This window comes from Platichthys flesus, chromosome 8, assembly GCF_949316205.1.
Source record: "Platichthys flesus chromosome 8, fPlaFle2.1, whole genome shotgun sequence".
In the NCBI taxonomy this organism is placed as follows: Eukaryota; Metazoa; Chordata; class Actinopteri; order Pleuronectiformes; family Pleuronectidae; genus Platichthys; species Platichthys flesus.
The window spans coordinates 24,334,069-24,353,702 of record NC_084952.1 but is presented as its reverse complement, the minus strand read 5'-3'; positions in this window follow the sequence as shown (position 1 = coordinate 24,353,702).

Here is a 19,634-nt window from a genome sequence, read left to right as displayed (position 1 = left end):
CTTCATACAGATTTCAACATCACTGCCTTTTTTCATGATTGTATTGTTTTATTTAGAAGTGTATTTGGCTTTTAGACCCGGCATGCAAAGGAAATATTACTGATGGGATGTTAAATTGAACTGATGATGTGCGATTGCTGTGGGAATATTCCGTGGGCTTAGAAGCTATAAGACGACAACGGAAATGGAAGCCATGGCGGAGAGACTAGATTCTGAATTGGAGTCCAACTCTGTGGGGATGGCTCGACATCATTTACGGAGAAGAAATAGAGTGATTTCTCAGCACAGAACAAAGCATAACAGGCTCTTTTTGTGTGTGAATATGGAAATAGAGCAGCGCAGTCCAAGGGTCCTCTGAGACACTATAATTATGAATAGAAAATGAGCGAGACAAAGCAGAGCGGAAGATTTTTTCTGTCTTTCCCTCTCACTGTGACAATGACACTAGGACGTGCTTTGGTAGGAAATCAAAGTGATGCACGTCTGATGCACACAAAATGAAGGGTCACAGTGACATCATTTCCAGTGTGCGGCCCTCCCACTGACTGTGAGGAACAAGTGTTGTGCCTCTCTGTTGCAAGTTAGTGCGTGTCAAAGGAGGAACTAATTTATTTCACTACTGGACATCTTGATCGACATGCATCACACCCCAACAGAGGGCTCTTTAATTTGAAAACACATACGCTGCCAATACGTTAAAAGTAAAGTGCATGTAAACTTCATAGTCAGGTGAACTTATTAATCATTAACTAGACCAGTAATAAAGAGATTGCCGTCAATGATAGCTTGTATGGAAGTTAACTCTTAAGAATTATAAACTCAATGGACAATGTTTACTAGGGGCCTTAAAATGTCATATTACCACAAGTCATTATCCCTTAACAACAGTTTAAATATATGGTCTGTTTTGATAGGCCACTGTATCTGCTTGAAGAGGCGGTGGACTAGTGGCAGAAAGTTGGACTATGGGCAGAGAATCCAACGATGGTCTCTGGTTCGACTCCACAGAGTGACAACACAAAATTACAAGTCAACTGATTTACATTTAAGTCTAAGCATCCATCAAATTCTTTCTTTCTTTTCTGCTAGTTTAACTCAAATGCACCATTTCCTTCTGGTACGTAACGTTTTTTAAAAACTAGATTAAACTGAAGAGAAAAAAACTACAGTAGTGTGTTTGAGAGGAAGTTTTAAATATTGACATCTTAAGTTATAGGAGCCAACACAAGACAATCCGTGAACATTCTTTTGAAGAAGAAAGAAATACTATTGAACAGGAACTTTGAAATGCTGGATGTTTGCTGGGATTTCATAAATCGTTTGTGCACTGAATAAGTAAGCTGCATTCACCTACTACCTACAGGAGGCCAATATGAAGCCTTTGTAATTCTTCTTTGTGTTTGAATAGTAATTCATTATTAGAGCAACCTGGATACCGCAGGAGAGCAGATGTGTAAACAAACATTAAAGTCTTCTGCCGCTGTGATTGGGGTTGGACATGAAATATTCACCTACAGGTTTGTGTAGCGTGGCACTTGGCTTTCAGATGGGACACCTTTCGCTCCACATCTTTGTTTCCCTCCCCATCACACCACCACTTTCCTCTTTAATGGAAGAAAAAGTGCTAGATGAGCCAGATGGCCACGGCTCCCAACCACCCCCAACCCACATGAAATATTCAGTCAGGACCTGCAATCTTTATGATTGTCTTAAAAACAGGAAATAAGAGGAGCAAACACCTGTTTATAGGTTCAGCTGCTATCCCCCCCGCTCTGCCTGGATAGGTTTGACTTTTCTCTTCTTCTTCTTCACCTGCATCATGTGGATATGTGGATATTAAGACAGATGTCAACTCTCAACATCATTTGACTAAGACATCCTGTCCTCATTGTAGTGGTCTTCATTATACAACCCTCCCTGTTTACTTCTGCATAGACTGTGACGTTGTTGGTGTGTACTTCATTTTGGGTTGGAGAAGAAAAAACCAGGCTAATAAATGAAAGATAGAGATGAATATCAAATTAAGTAAATAAGTAAAGAAACCCATTTGTCCAATTTCCCATTTCCCATCAAAGAGTAAGTGGAGTAAGTGTCTGAGAAGGTTTTTGGCTTGGACCATGCTGCTACCATTATCAGACAAACATCTGTCTTTACTGTTGGAGTCACGTCAGCGTTCATATCTGGGATATTTTGTTTTATTTTCTGGATAGTGGGAGTTTATGGTTTATGGTTTCATCCTAACCCCAGCTCAATATGTTGAGAATATTAACAGTCAGAAAATGTGTGCACCGCTGCTGCTATGATAATGTAACACCAGACAATGTGTCATACAATGTTCTTATTCAGCCCTTTTTATATTTCCTTTTATGATATATATTTTTTATTGGCCATTAAGAACATGTCTTTAACTGTAGTTAGCGTCTTTGACCTGTTTAAACATCTGTGCCGATGCTGAATTTGCTAGTGATTGTCTTAACTGCATATTACTCTATTGAATATGTAAATGAATGTCAAATCATTTTACAGTAAAATACAGGTTGTTCAGAAAAAGGGAAGACTTCCCATGACACACAGTGACCAATTAATTTATAAGTAAATGCTTATAATACAATACTGTCACCATGAGCAGTGAATTTGTGGTTCATATTGTCTGAACAGACATCTCACAAATAGCGTTAAATATTAAAACTGAAATAAAAAGCACAACACAGCAGTGTCAGGCAACATCTCTTATAATCAATATTTTTGTATTTGCCAGTTTCTATTCAGTTAAAATGATGTTAAGCAATAAGTGTAAAATATAGGAAAAAAATAATAATATATATATATATATCAGTATTAAAGCATTTTTTGTTCTGTTTTAACTACATTTTAACTGCATACCTGCATTTTCTTTTTTTGACTAAAATGTCTCCATAAATTTAAAATACAATAATGATAACTATTATTATTATTATCATATATAGGAATTGATCAATGTATGTGGTTATATCAAGGTTACAAAAAAAACTTAGAATATTAAGTAGAACACATTTATCATTTATTCTAAAGTTTTACTAGTAAATATCTTTGTGTAACATTGATGTGTTTGTTTTTTTGTAAATCTTGCTTGTGCCTGCCTTGTATTCAAAGTGTGTCTTCCCTTCATAGAAAATTGTGTACAGGTATTTTTTTTTTTTTCTAAATTGGGGTTGTCTTGTTTTCCGGCTCATGCGGTAATTAAAGACAAACTAATTACAAAGTACCAGACCTCACAATAACATCAAAAGTGCTTTTCCATCATCCATGTCTTCTCTGTTTGTTTGTGATCCCACTTCTCTTTGGTCAAACATCTCAACAAGTATTTAGTCACCGTCGGCTGAATTAATTTCACGTTTGAGAGTGTTGTGGTTAAAGTTCTGTGTATTGTTGCTGTGTGCGTGTGTGCGTGCGTGTGTGTGCATGAGAGTATCTGCAAGTGTTCGGCCTTAATAACACTACCTTAACTCCTCAGAGAGTTATCTCGTCAAAATCAGTGGGGACTGAGATGTTTCTCTCTTCCCTTGGGGAGCTGTTTTTTTCCCCAAAGACTCGCTCTTCTCCCCAGATTACAATGATGAACAACAACACATAACACTGGGAAAGTAGGCCACAAGCACGCACAATCAGGCCTCCTCCTCCAGTCAACTTTTGTTCAGATGGTGTGCAATGCTTCAGTAATATAGGGAAGAGTTGTGTCTTTGTTAGGACAAACAGATAAACATTTCTTCAACTATCTGTCAAACTACCTGCTTTCTTGCAACCAGCTAAAAACAGGGGGAAATAACTGTTTAAATGCAGTATAGTGTCTTTTTGGTGTCTTTGGCAACAATACTTTTTTACTCCTGGATTTCTTTGATGACAGAATTTAGAGTGAAATCAAGAGCAGCAAAAGCAGGATGATATGATGACAGCCTGGTTAGAAGTGGGGGTTAAAGGGCCGGTAAATGAATTCCAAAATATGCAAATAAGAGATGATTAAATAATAGATATCTGTATATTAGAGCATATTATGATGAATCCAAGTCATGCATTGTCGGACTTATTAGATGGAATGGGAGTGCATGGAACTTTAAAACAGTATTACATTAAAGCTACAGTATGTACGATTTATGTGAAAGGGATTTATTGGCAGAAATTGAATACTTCACCCTATAATGGCCCCATTATATTTAAATACTTATATTTACATCTGAGCGGGACCTCTCTACGGAGGCCTTCATGTTTTTTACAGTAGCACAAACTGGACAGACAAAAAACCTTTTGAGTTTTTGAGACAAATGTAGGTTACCACAGGTTCTCTCTCAAGTTTGGAAGGGGAGGGAGAGGGGACGGGTATTCAGCTGCAACATGCAAATTCCCCACTAAATCCTATACACTGAACCTTTATTACATTACGGCACATAACTGTACACCATCAGTATAAACTTAATCCCAGGTGATCAGTGTGCAGCACTGGGCATCTGTGAATAGAGATAATAGTTTATGCAGGTGCTGAGTATACAACAAGACTGAATGGGCCTCTATAGAGTTGACGTATCATATACTCCTAAACTGTGCGTTTCATCATAACTGTACTGGGAAGTCGAAGCACACACATCTAGTAAGAATTAGGCCTGTATTCGATTTGATGGATGAATCCTCTGTCTAGAAAGACACCTCATTATTCTAGGTATAAAAATTACACAAATGCTGATTAATTAATAGTTTATAGCTGTAATGGTATGTGTAAAGTGCAATTATTTGTCACCACGCCTTCAGTCTCGAAGTGATGCTACACTTTAACCAGCACTAACAATATACATATCAGGCAACTACCTGATTATATTTAAAACAATGGCTTCTTTGATTTCTTTTGTCCTGTACTACCTTATTTTTTGACACATTGTGTTTAATTGTGGGGACACCTTGTTACCTGTTAAAATGGATTAAATGGTTTGACTCATAATCTTCAGTAAACGTCCACTTATTATTTCCTGGAGCCTGTCATCTGTGATTTTATTTTGTCACAAAATTTGGTTGTCATATTTTCAACTGTGGAACTGGCATTATAACAGGGAGGTAGTGTTGAAAACCTTATTGTAACGGGTGGGCCTTGGGTTAGAAGTACTACTGTGTACCCTACTAGCTTAATGCTAGCTTGTAATCAGTTCGTAACAGGTTATTTTATGTTACAGTAAATAATAGCTCAAAATGAATAACTGGCTGAAACAATGGAACAATAGTAGTTACCTGCAACAGTGTACATTTGTATCATATTAGCTTTATTATGCACTTCTGTTTCTAGAATGCCTGTTACTTTTGCGGGGTCCTCGTCCCCGTCCTGCTGGCCATTGCCTCTTCGTCCAAGGTTCTTTTTCTGATCCCTGTTCAACGGTTCGCTTGTATCCCGCTGTCGCCATCTCTTGCTGTATTAGATTTAACACACACTTTGTCCTTGAAGCTCCTGCTTACTTGTTCTGGAATTTAGCCGACTACCACACAGCAAGTAGACAGTGTGTCTCCTCCAGGGACCACTGCTGTTTAGCTGTTGCATCTATAATGTAGGTCTCTGCAGAAAATACATTGCACGGGCTCAATTCCTTTAAAATGGTGGTCCCAATAACATTTTGCTTAGTTTTGTTTGTTGTGATCAGGACCGCCACGCGCAAACATAGATGAGCTGTTCCTCTGATGTGAGCCGCTGTAACCTAGGGCAACAGAGGGCTGTATGCGAAGTCATGTTGGTTTGTGTCTTGATGGTAAACATGGGGGACTTCTTCACAGAATGGTTAGTGTGTGGGCTGAACGTCCCGTGGAGTTTCAGAGAATGCTGCACAATCAACGCGTCGAGCACATAGGCCAGGTGTTTTAACGCCACTGAGGTCACTACAGATTTAGTGCAGTAGAGTTTAAACGCACGGAGATAGGGATGAAGATCCGTCACTCTTTCAAACATTAAGGGTTAGGATTAGGGTAAAAAAAAGGCTAACATAACAGGTTGCAAATGGTAAATGGTTGCTGCTTGTTTATCCGTTGGTCAGGTTGGTCGGCCTGTGTGAAGTACGATGAGCTCAATCATTCTTCATTTGTAAGACGATGTTATGAGCCACATTAATCCAGGCTAGCTATCTGAATCGTATGCTATCAGTGACATTTTAAACTTAAAACTTCCAATAATGCTGGCTGGACTTAAACAAGGCTATTTTAACTATGAATGCACTCTGTGTATTTGTAAAATAAATAGCAAATATAGCTAGATGGAAAATAATACCACTACAGCCCTGTGCACCAAGTGTCTGACGAGTCACCACAAATATGATCATTATCATAATAATCATTCATAATGATGCGTTATTGAGAGGCCTCAGAGACACTGTTATCACAAGACCGGAGGATGCACAGCGTAGACTCCTGGCATTAGCTTGAATACATAACCTGACTTTATTCAATGAACTACAGGAGATATATCACAGAGCACACGCTCCCAGTATGAAGAACAGACAGACGCAACACGCAGCCTTTCCGCACCACAAACGCATTGTGTGGCGAGAATGTGGCTTGGATGTTGCTTAGCAACTGACCCTGCCTCTGGCTCTGTGTAGGCAGTCTGGGTTCTTTTCCCCGGGCTTGGTGGTGCCCGGGAGAAAGTACCACCAAGCCCCCCTGTCCCCTGAGTCCCTGGCCCGTCCGTCTATTCTCTGGCTGGGGCAGTGGAGCTGTGAACGGCTCTGTGGGTCCGTTTAGTGACTGTGCTTTTGTAGAGCTTCCCGTTACTGCTCATAAAGCCTTTTTTCTGTATGCAATATACTGTGCTCTGCAGAGTTTGTAATGTTTTTTAACTTTTCTTCTGTTTTATGTGACCAATTGTACAGTTAAAATTTTCTTATTTGTAATTGAATTATTTAATTTTAACAACAGTAGCAACATTGATAATTAATGCCGAACAAGCCATTGATATAAGTGTTTCTTTCTTCCAGTGAATAATCTTGTCACTGTCACCGCCATTGTGAAAAAAAGGGAATGGGTGTAAAACCATGGTTGTCATGTCTAAGAATATAATTTCATGCTCAAATGTGTATTTAAAATGTCATCAATCTAAAAGCTACATACCTCTAACAGGCTGTCAAAGGGTTAGATTAGTTTGTATGAATAATGCAAAACACAAGCTTTGGTAATATTGCTAACTGTATCCGTTGAAGGCACACCTACAATTTCAACGAAGAAAAAGAAAAACTTTTTCTTCAGCACTATGTTATATCATAAATTATGTTCAATCACATGTTCAAAGAGTGTCTCTTCCTCCAACTCCACCAAAACTAAATAGGTTTTCCAGAACTTACCAGTGGTTTGTATGTGTCTGCCCGTGACCTTCTGATGCAGAGCCCTGCGGGGCAGGGCAACAGACATCCTCTGACCTTAGCAAAGTTTGGATATTCACTCCCCTGGCTATGGAACATCAGTCTGTTGAGAGGCTGGTGGTGGGGGCACTGAAAGGGTGTTGTGTCTGCTCTACCATTGATCCAAATGGCCATTCTGTCCACAGTCCAGATATGAATAAAGATATGGAACAAAACTCTGAGCTCAGTCCAATCATATGTCTGGCCTGTGGTAAAGGTCAGACTCTGTGTTTGGTCGAAGGCCAGTTCAAAACTCTAACTTACATGGAAGAAAAATGCTACAGCACTGCTTTCTATGGGCTATTATTTCCTTCTGTCTTTTTCACATTGTGTGGTGGCAAATTATTTAGCTCTTACTAATTAAAAGTCAGATTTTATCAATGGAAAGTCAAGATTTCTTGCCGTTGCTCTGAGAGGATGGTCGCACGTTTTACAAGGGACAGTTTATATGATGGCGCTTGGTGAACATTTTCACGTCAGCAAACTCCAACACAGAGTCTGTGTATTGACATTTTCCCTTCATAAGACCATAACTAGAATTATTTTTCTTGGTCATGTCCACATATATATGGACATGACCAAGAAAAATAATAACCCATATATATATATATAAGCAGTGAAAGATGGTTTAATGGTTCCTGGTCAGTAGACATGTTTACATCAGATTGCTCTTTCTGCAGGAGCTGAATACAATCTCTTGAATTCCTCTTGAGTTATGTCTCATGTCTGGTTTGTATTATGCCAGAGAGCTCAAGACATTTCTTTGTATGTGTCGATTCCCTCTTGAGTGCATGCGTTTGGAGTGAACCTTCCTCACTGAAAAGAAAACTCTCCCAAACTTAAAAGATCTCTGACCATCAGAATGTATGTTTGAGTGGGGCTTTATAATTCACCCTGAGATAAAGATTGGTGCTAATAGAGAAGTGCTCATTACTACTGGAGTAAGAGATGTGAAAAACGTATCCGAGAAAATGAAGAAACATCTACGAGGGCGCACATTGAAAATACAATGAAGCTAGCCTTGTTAGGCACAACTACCATCGCTGTGCAGCTGAATGAAGGCCACACGATCGGGGTGAGAAAAGACATTGAAGAGGTGAATAAGTTGACTGTGTCAAATTCTGCGACACATTCCAAATGACATGACGCTGCCACAATGACACAGATTCCTTTTGACAACCTGGGCGTTGTCAGGGGTTTGGTAGATTTTGTGGCTCCGTTGGACACTGGGTTGGAAGAGCATCTCAAAGCAGCTACCGTATTAAAAGGCACATCAAAGACAGTGCAAAACAAACTTTTCAAATGCATGCTGTCAGTTCTTAAAGATTGCATTCTGGATGACGTACACAGTGCTGATTATCTCGCTATTCAGGCAGATGAGACGTTATCTGATTTTGTGTAAAAATTACTGACATGTTTGTTATTGGAATTATATAATTACCTACTATTTAACAAAGAACTGTCGTCCTGCAATCTTTGTTAAATCGTTTTGGGATGGTTTCTGAAAACTGAGTATGGCCCCACCAGGAATACTCTTCACCAGCCGCCGCTGTTTAAATGAACGTACAGAGAAACTAGAATTTTGCAAATAGCAATGTCAGGTCTAAAAAAGGTCTTAAACTTCTTGTCAGACATGTGCAGTACGTATATATTTTACAGGTAATTGTTCGTGCAAAATTACTGTTGGATTTGAGTTCCACAAATTTGATCATCAGTTGTGTCGTTAATAAGCATGTCAGTAATGTAGTCACTAAAATGATTGTTGAGTTCCAATGTGGTGAAATCACATAACCATATCAACCAAACTCAGAAATGTAAGGACCCAAAACACATCTGTTAAAGTTTGCCATTAGAACATGGTTCAGTCGTCAGTTTAGAAGTAACATGAGTTCAGCATCAAACTTCATTCCTTTACTCACCAAGAGCTGTCTCTGCAGCATCGGAAACAATGGCAAACATTATTTGCATGCTAAGTATTTAGCCTTGACCAGGTCAGGCCCATCTTGTGACTTTGCGATAGTCTGTCACAGTAGCATCCAGCCTGCCCTGGAGAGGTAGAGACACTCAGAAGGCGTATTGTAACCTCTTGTAAAGGTTATGATTGAGGCTTTTGGCAAGAAACCATCGCCTCAAACAGGTCCATGCAAGAAACCACATTCAGCGGCAGAGAAAACTCATAAAAAGCCTTTTAAAGACTTTTTCAGTTTATTTATTTATTTGAATTTCTTAGTATATTTTGAAATTCTTTGAGTGACTCCCCACTTGGCGTCACTCGATGGCTTTAACAGGCCATCGATCAGCTCACACACAAGGTGAATTAACTTGTGAGTCTGTAACTAGGAGAAGGTCTGGGTGTCTAGTTTGTGTTTGAATCACTGGTCTCTCCAGGGGATGGGAGCTTTGCCTGGTACTGGGCACGTCAGACTGGAAAGCGCGGCATGGGGCAAAACACTGATTTTTAATTGATACATTAAACAGTCAAACAGATTGCACAACCTCGGGCCATGAACAGAACAGCATGCACAGCTCAAAGCCCCAGGCAAACAGAGAAGCACTATCTCCCCCCTGTCATCTCCCTGTCCTTATTCTTAGACTTATCGTCTATTCCACAGGGATGCACTTTTGTTGTGTTGTCTGTTTCAGCGACTGAAAAACAGTTTGTGGTGGAGCTGCTGCTCCTCTCAGGCACGGCAGCCTGAAGCACATGGATCTACTGCAGCTTCAGAAAGAATTCAGAGCCCTCTATAACCCATAATGACAACGTGAGAACACGTTTTATGGAAGGTGTTGCAAATTTATGAGAGAAAAAGTATTCAGACTCTCAATTCAGTACATCGTAGAAGCCCCTCTGGCAGCAGTCATAGCCTGGAGTCTTTTCTTGTGTAAGGCTTCGCACAGCTGTATCTGGGCAGTTCATCCCATTCTTCCTTGCAGATCCACTCAACTTATGTAAAAGTGTCATAATTCTCCACAAGTGGTCTATGGAGTATAGGTCTGGGCTTTTGGCTGGGAACTCAAACCAGGTCCTTCACTGATCAGAAGGTGGTGGTCCACTGAAGTTGTGTGACAAGGTGTTGGAGCTCTCAGGGCAACGAGTCAGAGAAATTTTGATGCGTCAAGAGCCGAACATATTCCTGATGCTGCTGGATATCACCGCCATTAAGATATTTGGGTTCCTGGGTCCAGGAACACAAATTACTCAAATAATCAGTAAATTGTAAATTTCACTGTTTCACTAGGGCCAGTTAGGAATGAATGACTGGAGAGAATGTCCTCCTTAAAGGCAGGGTTGGTGAGTTTTTCATTGTAGTTGTTCAAATCTTATCCTCTAGCAGTTGTTAGGCAGTGCATGTTAATGTGTTTTGAAGAGAGGGCCAGTTGGAGGGGGTGGGATGTATAGGCTGCATTATTACAAAGTGTACTGTGTACAAAGTGCCTGCTCTTGCTAGTTTTTCAAGGATTGTCAACCCTAGCTTTACATGAAGAAGAAACGGATCTGTCCAGAGTAATTACTAGTGTCACTGGTATGTAAATGAGGAGAAAAGTTGTAATCTAATAAATTGACCATTGATATGAAATACCACACATTTCTAAGGACCTCTTCCAATAGCTTGTTCTGACACTTGGGAGAATGTTTCACAATGTTTAGTTTCGTGTTCTATTTGTTGTCATTCTATTTCCATGTACACCTGAAGAAATAATGTCCCTTACTACATATTTCTAGAGCAATTTGTACATACCAACCAAGCTATCAGTTCCAGGAAAAAGCCTAGCAGGCAATATCCATTTAATCAACACATCTTTATCTCTGACATGTCCTGTCTGTGCTTACGTGGACTGCATGTGACCACAGTGCTGCTGGCACAGGGGTCCTGCGATGATGTACAGTCAGACGGAGAAATTACAGACTTTATATATAAGCTTACCGTCTGCCAGTACATATGAACGGTATAAATATATTTACTGACCTGTTTTAATGACCTGTGGGCGGCTGTGGCTGAGGGGTAGAGTGGTCGCCCTCCAACCTGAAGGTCGGCAGTTCGATCCCCAGTCTGACCCATCTGCATGCCGAAGTGTCCTTGGGCAAGATGCTGAACCCTGAATGCCCCCCCCAACTAAGTGCTGCGAATAGATCCACTGTATGAATGTGTGTGTGAATGGGTGAATGTCGAACTGTACTGTAAAGCGCTTTGAGTGGTCATCAAGACTAGAAAAGTGCTATATAAATACAAAACCATTTACCATTTACAGCTTACCCACATTACATAATCATATAGACAACCTAACATTAACCCGAGTGATTTTATGCACAAAGCTTCTTAACCCTGGTTCAGAGCGATAATAAGACTTCTGAGTCACCTACATGCTAACAGAACAGCTGGGGCTGCTGACAGCAGTGAGAGGAGGACAGTGGGAAGACTGGCCTCAGTTTTACACTATGAAATGACGGATGCTGATATACAGAAGATTAGAAGTGGTCTGCGACAACTGAAATGCACAAACACACCAGAAAACTCCACTCCGCAGGCACGGTTCAGAGTGTGACAAACTCCCCACCACAGTTGCTCAATGAAGTAGTTAGTTGTGTCCAGTCTGATGACAATAAATCACTAAGGAAAAAGTCTTGGCCCAGTAATGTCGCAACTGTCAATTATTAACAGCAGCACAACTGACAGTCCTGGCAAGCCACCCTGCAGTTAGGGGGTTAAAGCCAGTCCAGATAATATGTAAGGGTAGTAATGGTGGATGAGGTCCAAAAATACAGATGATAAGTATCCACTGGTGGCTAATGGTGACATCACAACAACAACAGAGACACATTCTGCAGTCTCTGTGCTTTGGGACACTGACGCAGAACTGAGGCCTGGAGCAGATGGTTATTGACTTTCACCGTGTTCTTACATTAGGGAAGATAATATAATAAATTGTGGTCACCGTAGTAGAAGGGTGGACTTATGGGAGATATTGAACACAGATATTTTCTTAAGTATCTGAATCTGCAAAATAGGCTTAAAATTACATTACTGGTGGTTTAGAATGAACTGAAATCCGCCCATATACACCGATTCCCCAACAGCATTAAAGTAGGGCACCTGTTTCTATCTTGTGGTGATTGGTGTAACTTCACCTTGTCTTTTGAGATGGACATTCGACATCATGGCGGTATCTAAATTAGTGAAAACATCACAAATACACAATACCTCCCCTTGAAATGCAGTTTTCTAACTCCCAGAGAGCTTCCACACACCTTCAACTCACAGTGGCCTTTGCAAAAGAACTTTTCCTGCTCTTGGTGTTTTAGTCGTATCAGGCGCCGTCTACAGTTCACTCGCAGGTCACTTACTAAAAGCTTACAGCGCTGTCTGGCTTTGGCTGTCTGATAGAATTCAGTTGGCTCATTCCCCAATGGCAGTTACCTTAGCAACCAAGACCATGGGACAGAGCGTGTGCATGTGGTCGAGGAAATGATAAGGTAGGCAGCTATAAAATCAGTGTCTCTGTGGTTACAGAAGTGCTGAACATAATTTAGGTCAAACTTTATTTGATGTTAGGGATGAAGAACCCGACACAGTATTCACACATGCATGGATGTAACGTTGTTCACTGAAGAATAAATCTCCTTTATATATTAAGTTTGACAACGTTATAGAGTCACATGTGGTTAACAGGAAGGATTGCGTTAGACTTGGATGATATTACTGAGCGACAGATTGTAGTGGTTTATCCATTCTCCTTAATCGAGCTTCAAAAATGCATAAAGTCACTGGAAAACATCTCATATTTGATGACCCAGAACTTCTTCCTTCTAAATTCAGACAAAATGTATGTTGTTGTATTGAGCTCTAAACATCTCATAGAATGGATGGTGTTAGTTTGGCCCTAGCTCCACTGTGATGAACCTTTTGTGGGTCCAATGGTATGACCAGGACATACCATTGGACCCACAAATAAAACAAGTGTCTAGGACAGGTTTCTTCCACCTGAACAATACCAGACTGTTAGCCCAAGCCTCCTCTTGTCCCGTCATGTTTTTGATTGATGGCCAGTCCATCCAAAAAGCCCTGTGTGGCAGAGTCCTGCGTGATTCCAAAAGATTTGCTCTATCTCACAATTATTGAGGTCACAGTGCTGCTTGAACCACGCAACGCTTTAGGTATAGCTTTACAACTTTACCCTGATCTATGCCTCACCCCAATTAAATGGCAGAGTTTCACAGGGAGTTCCTTGGACTTCATGCCTTGGTTTTTATCCTGAGAGAGTGTTATTGTATAAGTGTGTGTGTGAGTGTGTTAGTGTGTGTGTGTGCTTGTGTGTGTGTGTGTGTGTGTGTGTGTGTGTAAAAATGACTAAATAATGCCTGGTCTTTGACTAATCTGAGGCATGATCGGAAAGAGATTTTGTTTAAACTGTGAAGAAGTTCTGCTAATGTTAGTCGTTAGGGTTTAAGGTTTACAATCATGCTAGTTTGATATGTGGTTTTGACCGAGTTCATGTGTGTCAGTAAATATACAGATTCATATTTCACCTGAGTTTTTAATCTGGCATTCGGTTCATATATGTTTTTTTCTCGGATTAAGCACCAAAGAGGTTGTGTTTTTGCCCGTTTGGAAATGTCCATGTTGTGGGACCAATGAAGGATTGTCTGTTTTTTTCTTTTTCAACAGGATTAGGCAAAAACTACTCAATATATTTTCCATGAAAGTTGGTGGAAAGATAGGACATCAGCAAACAACGAACCCATTAAATTTTGGAGCCTTGGGTTGGATCCACATTTTTTTATCACTTTCTATAACATCGAGGACATATTTACCAATGACTGGTAAGAATTCATAGAACTTGATGAAAAAAATATGGAATATTTACAGGGATGATATAAGCTTGTGCAAATTGTTGAAACTTGATTGAATTAAAGTGGACTGTTAGGCTTTGGCGGAAATATGTGATTTGTATGTGTTTTTATATGTGAATAAATGGAACCAATGATTCTCTAAATATAAGTACGCTTCACCATTGCTTGGGTTCACGACAGTGCACCTTTCTAAACTATTATTCAATCTACCCAGAGTTCGGAATGTATTCATTAATTTTGAAATTCGAGATTTCAGTTATAAATTTGCAAATATATTTCTAAAATTCACTTCATCATTATGGATCACTGATTGTAAAATTGAGGAAATATTTTTTTTAAATTTAATTTTAGACAGAATAAATTGTGGAAAAAGTGAAAGGGGTCTTAAAGCGAAATAATGCAAGATAAGAACTCCACTACACTCAGGCTCCTGGCTGCGTAATTCACTGTCATAAATATGAGTTGGTGACAGAGCCTACCCATGCACACAGCTGTTCACACTTGCATTTGTTCACAAGCCGATGGACGAAGAAACCAGCAACCCCAGAAGCCAAAGAACCATATTGTTCGACAGGTCAGGGTCTTATACATATTTGAGGGGTTAATGTCTGCACGTTAGCTGCACTCAACTCAGACTAGAGCAGTGGTATACAAGCTAACAAGCTGACACAGCCAGAAAGTAGCCAATTTAGTTATTACCAATTTCTATATTGAAATAGGTTAACCTGGCAAAAGTACAACTTTCAAATTGCATTGTTATCTGTGTATGTGTGTACCTGCATGCGTGTGTGTGTGTGATCAATATGATCTGCAGCTCCCGCTCCAACTAATGTGCTTTAAATAGGAGAATGCTTGTTGTTTGGCAGGACTAATTAAAATGATTTATGCTAGCTTTGCATGACGTCACCAGAAGTCAAAGTGCAACCCAAGATAAAAAGCCAGAGGAATGAATCTATTTGTCAGACACTTGTACTCTGTGAGGCTCAGCGAGTCGCCTTAAAGCAAAATTCAATAATATCAAAATACACCTCCAGCATACACTAATCAGTTCTTAATAGACCTTAGGTCTATTTGCTTTTAATAATGATAAGAAGCCAGAATCATGCAACAAAACAGTGAGGTCGTATGATATTTACAACAATCGCAATATCAGTAATAACCGAAGGTGTCATTTATAGCTTTTGGTCCCTATTCTATGATGTGCAACTTTACAGATGGACTTTCTCCAGCCATCCATTAATGAGCTTATCCCCAATTGGAGTTGGGCATCATCAGAGGTCTCAAACACAGAACTTCGGTCACTGCATCTATTAAACACACAAAGACCTTGGCAAAAGTTGGATCAATAGCAGAAACCTGGAAGAGGTCAAAGGTCAACGATTTGGGTCCAGGAGTGATGGAAAAAGATCAAGGGCGACAGAAGCTCTGACTCCATCTTAGAACAGACACAGTGGTGACCATGTCCCCAACTACAGAATACAACCATGCAATATCATGTGACCAAACATGATGGCAACCAAGCAAAACCAATCAGCTGACGAAGACCATGATCTGGAGTGTAATATTTTGGCCGAAAGCTTATGATGTATGTCCTCATCTGTCACACTGAAATCGGAAGTCAACATGCAGATACACATATCTAGCTTAATAACTTGTTTCTTGAACCAGATTCAGAGACATATCTTCCCATTCTTCTCTTGTCAAGTCGGATTCTCGTCGACGCCCAATGAAACTGGTCACCCATCCCAGTGGGTGCTGAAACGGCAAATGTGTAAACTGATTAAGATTAAGATGCACTGATTAAGATGCATTTGTGAGTTCCAAACACATGCACAGACATGCACAGGCACACTCATGCAGGTAGGGAAATTTAACCTCTGCTTTTGACCCATCTGGTGCAGGACACACAGAGCAGTGAGCGACCATGTACGGCGCCCGGGGAGCAGATGTTGGGGGAGTAAGGTGCCTTGCTCAGGGGCACTAGACAGGGTAGGGAGAATCCTCTTGGATTTTTGGACAGATCAATACAGGTTCGTCTTTTTGTTGTTTCTCCGTGGAGTCGAACCAGAGAAGAACCAGAGACCTTTTCTGCCCATAGTCCAAGTTTCTGCCACTAGTTCACCAGCGTGTAAAGACTGAAGGTGACCCAGAGAATCTTTGCATTAGGAGATTGGTGTCGGTCATTATTATTTACAAAGTGTAAACACACATTTAAAAGACAGTCTGTGCATGAGAGACTTCAATAAGAATTTCGAATTAGGTAAATAAGCCATTTTTCTCAGTTCAAGCTTCCATCATTTAAACATGATTTTCACATTTCAAATATCTTGTTGTAATATGAAAAACATATATCAATAACCCTGAACTGTTTTACCGCCTTGGAATTGTTTTATTTATAAAGTAAATTTACTTGTCCATTGAAAGTAAATTTCAACTGCAATAATAATTAAAAAATATTATTTTGCACAAGCATGTAAGTAGTCAAGTGAGCGTTGGAGTCCATCTTGAGTGTGTGTAGATTCTGTTGTTACCTAAAAACAAATCCAAGACATGAAAACATCGGTGAAGGTCAGAATTCTTGTGACAAAGTGGGATTTAAGATGAAATTCCTTCTTAAGAACAGGTGGGGAATGAGGCCTAATGTTTTAATTCCAGGGCGTTGTGGGGCCCCACACAATGTTGGGGCTCTGACACCTTAGTTCCACTCGAACCCTCAAAAGGACACCACTGTATAGAGGAGACTTTCATTTAGCTGGAGCTGAGACAACGTGCTGCCAGTGAGTTAAAATTCTAATGTTTTAATTTTAACTCAAGAAAACAATGGTCGTCACCAGATAAAATTATGCTGTAGTTTCCACTGTCGATCAAACGTGAGGAGACAAAGGCTTTGATAGCGTGTTCAGTATCTCAGGAGTTGTTGATGTCCATCATGGTTCAGCTGACGTTATAGAGACTAAAACAAAAGCAATTAGCTCCATGTCAGTATTTTTCACAATGTCTGATTTGTGTGTCAAAAAATCAGCAGCACTTTAGTTCAGAGTGAAGAAAGTAGGAATGTTTCCGGAGCTTCAAAGCAGGTGGTTTAACTGGATCAGAGCTGGATTGCCACAATGGATCACACTTTAAATTGGTGAGCTAGTACAGTGCAAACATGAACCAAGCTCCTCCAAATCCCAATTGGGTTACAGATCAAGAAATACTTAGCTCTCTCAGTGAAAGCAGACGTCGCCTGGAGTGTCTGATAAATCTACTGTTGCCACCGCCGAACCGTTTAACAACTCTTACAACGCTCCCTTTCATTTGCAGTTTATTTAGAAGCTACTGCATTTACAGTATATATTTGTGGAATATCCAGTACAGCACCTGACACCTGCTTAAAGCCCCATCCCCTGCACATGAAGTTCAGTTGTTTCAACCTTCATACATATTTATGCTCGTCCTTAATGTGCATTTGATGCAGATGTGAGTATCTATTCTTGGACTCACATTGGTGACATGCTGCACAAGGCAAAGTAGCACACACACACACACACACACATACACATACACACATCGTATACAAGTAGTGGTCTAATGAATCTGTTTGTTGGAGTTTTCACACTTCAGTCAACAATGTGAAAATGAGCAAAATCTCATTAACTACCTTTGGAGCCTTGACATTTCATTTGCATCCAGCAAAACAAAGGCGCACGTCTTTATTTCACACTTTACTTTTCCAATTTCCTCCTCAGTTGTGTCAGCGGGGGCACAAAAGGAAGCAATGTATGACAATAATTTCCGCAGGGTTTTATTAATGCACAGAATGTCAACCGCAGCCCTGCGATATGTGTCCGTATTTCCGTATCCCCTGAATGTGTTGGTGAAGCCGTCAGCTCCCCGTCAGTCATCTGTAAACCTCAGAGACAAGCCTGTTTTCACTTCTCAGAGTTTGGCTGGAAGGTATGAATCCCATCGCTCCGATGAGGGAATCACTTGTCTTCAGCTTCTTCAATCTGTTACTCTGTCACAAGACTTACAGAACATGTATTTGTGTCCTCGTTAAGGTGCCCTACTGGGAACTTTGTCTGTGCTGACACCATGCAGGGGAGGACTAGTTATTGTCATTTCATACAGAATCAGCAGATTTACAGCTACTCGTCACATCACACTGCTGCCTGGACAGTATTGGCTCAGCTTTCCACTCCTGCAGTTTGTGCCGTTATGTTCTCGTGCTCTTGTAAAGCCTAAACCTTTTTTTTTTTTTTTATTGCACAACCTTTTTACATAGGCGGAAATCTATTATTTCTTGCCAATCAGTAGTTGCATTTGTGGGATTATTATGAGTTCTTTTAGAAAATAATAATAATAAAAAAATATTACAAAATAATTAATTAAAAAAAATCTTTAAACTTTTAGCTATCTGTGTATCATCTAACTAGCTATATATATATATATATATATATATATATTTAGAGAATATATATATATTATGATGTATGATGCTACAATTTTTTCTTTTTTTAGAGGAGAAACATGCTTTTGCAGCCTCTCCATTTTATAAGTGTTATTTCACACCTAAATTTAGCTTGAGTGTCACTTGGAAATCCAATCTTCACTTTATTTTATTCATTAACTCTACTTGTTAGATAACATTAAATGTGACCTTTTACTTTGAACTTATGTTAGAAAGTTACATGGAAATTAAATTGAAGTTGTAGTGTTGAAGTAAATAAATTAACCGTTTTAGGCATCATTTTTGTGTTTTCTATATCAGCTGTCTGTTAAGCAATCGACACAATCTTCCGACCAGACTTCAAAACTAATAAACTACTTGTTTTCGTGATTGGGATGAAGCATGTGGCTCCTGTGAATGTATTTTTCCGATACAGTGAAATAAAAATTATCAAATCATCAAAATGATCTAGAGTCAATTTTGACAAGTGATATAAATCAGTTGCCAACCACTGTTGTACTTTATCAGAGGATGAAGAAGAATATATGTTCCATGTAGTCATCAGACTGACTGTTAGTCCCCCGCCCCCCCGCCCCTCACACACACACACACACTGACTGCTACAGAGTGAGGCTCGTCTTTTTATTAAATGATTGATATTCAACATATTGCACGGCACTTTAAGCATTTTTACAATAGTGTGAAGTTGATTATGGGAATGGTTGGCAAGACATGCATTTCAGATACAGAAAGACAGACAGATTTGGGGGAATTAGTGGGTGGATGTCATGATGTAGATTCATCCCAAGCGGTAGATTCTACTTAAGGATTGGCCCTGCAAGGTCCAAGACGGTTTGGAACACAGAGTGGCGTTTTGAGCTACTGACACAAGAGTCGGCAGCTCTGAGTAATTAAATTAAATTTAAGGTCCATCATCTCCTCATGCCTTTGAATT